The following is a 1,917-nucleotide window of genomic DNA, read 5'->3' as shown; positions in this document are numbered from 1 at the left end:
TTGGGACAGGATGCTTATTTCCAAAGCTCTGTAACATAGTTTTGCCAATACTTTGCTGAACCATATCCACTGTCAGTGTGTATAGACATTGAAATAGAACACATTTGCGTTACCCATGATAATCACTTAAAATATCTGGAAACTGTTTGCAGAAGAGTTTTTCAAGAGAAAAAGAGCTTATAACCATTTATTTATAATACTTGTTAAATAATAAGACTCATTATAAGGATCAGGTGTAGTCATAATTTCTTAAATATTTAATTAGGCAATATATTAGTTGCTGTTTCCACAACCTGGCCTCACGATGCTTTTCTTCATAATCTTTTACTTCTGTTTTGTCTTCAGCTGCCACATTGCTGCCCATTGTTATTGAACTGCAACCTCTATAGCTTTTCATTCAGTGTGAGGCTACAGAGTTCTGCAGAATCTAAGTCCAACTGCTAGATGGTGGATTATTTTTCAAGCTATTAACTGTATCTTTTCTTAGGACCCAATACACAGTAGCTAGACAGTAAATGTTACTTATCTATTTAAAGCTCTTAATGTTTCTCTATTACCTCCAGAATAAAATTAATACTTACACTTGTCATTTAAGGCCCAGCTGCCTTTCTTTTTTTCAAGATGGAGTCTCACTCTGTAGCCCAGGCTGGAGTACAGTGGTGCAATCTTGGCTCACTGCAACTTCCGCCTCCCAGGCTCAAGTGATTCTCATGCCTCAGCCTCTCAAGTAGCTAGGATTACAGGCACGCACCACCACACCCTGCTAATTTTGGTGTTTTTTAGTAGTTTAGTAGAGACGGGGTTTCATCATGTTGGCAAGGCTGGTCTCGAACTCCTGACCACAAGTGTTCTGCCTGCCTCATCCTCCCAAAGTGCTGGGATTACAGGCATGAGCCACCGTACCTGGCCCTGGCTGCCTTTCTAATTATTAGTTGGGAATGCTTAGGCCTCTAGTCAGACTGAACCGCCTGCAGATTTTCAAAGACTTTTTCCTGCCTCCTTGTCTTTGCAAACGCTATAGGCATAGACTGAAATAAATTTTTTCCTCTCAACTCCCCCAGCTCCTACTTTCAAACAGGGAAAATTCTCTGTGGAATTTGCTAGGGTCTCCTCCAACTGGGTTAGGCCTACTCCAATTCTCCTGCTACTCCCCAAACACACATTCAGACATATAGACACGCACACACACACACATGCACAAGCACACACGCACACACAATACAAACACACACACGCATGCACACACACACAATTCCTGCCTTCTGCTTCCAGAGCGTTCTGTCTAAACTCCCATCACACTTCTCACTGTGTGATACCCTTTTAAAAACCACCTCTGTTCTTCTGATATGGAGAACCAGGATCCATCCTGGCCATGGAGGCTCCCACATATGGGTGCTTACTATATTTTTGTTTCATGAATGGGTAAGATACAAATGCTGCCCCGCCCCCCACACCCCCAAGGTGAGACCAGGAGTTCACTAAATAATCTGTTCCGCTGGGAATTCATACAGGCTCTGCTGAGAAACCCTCACGTGGAGTATAGAAAGGTCAATGAAATACTCTGAAAAAACATACAATCCCCAGACCATGGCTTCATTATCAGTTTACTAGCAGATGAAACTTTTCCAAGGGAATGTCAATTGCATGCCCTGGTTGCCCTCTGATGATGAGAAAAACATAGTCAATCATACACCCTGGACCCCTTTCTCAGAAAACCCTCTCTGCTGGACAAGCCCTCCTTTGCTGTGGGCCAAGAGATGAACTGAATGAATAAAATATTGAACCCATGGTTTCTGAGTTCCCTCAACGAACGAACTAAGACTCAACGCCTTGACTGCCTAGAAGAGAGCTTACATGTGACCTTGTGTTCCAGGGTGCTAATACAAGTGTTATTTTAACCGCAGCCTTGAAAGCCTA

Source organism: Macaca mulatta, chromosome 8 (genome assembly GCF_049350105.2).
Source record: "Macaca mulatta isolate MMU2019108-1 chromosome 8, T2T-MMU8v2.0, whole genome shotgun sequence".
Lineage (NCBI taxonomy): Eukaryota > Metazoa > Chordata > Mammalia > Primates > Cercopithecidae > Macaca > Macaca mulatta.
Note: the sequence above shows the minus strand (reverse complement) of the source record.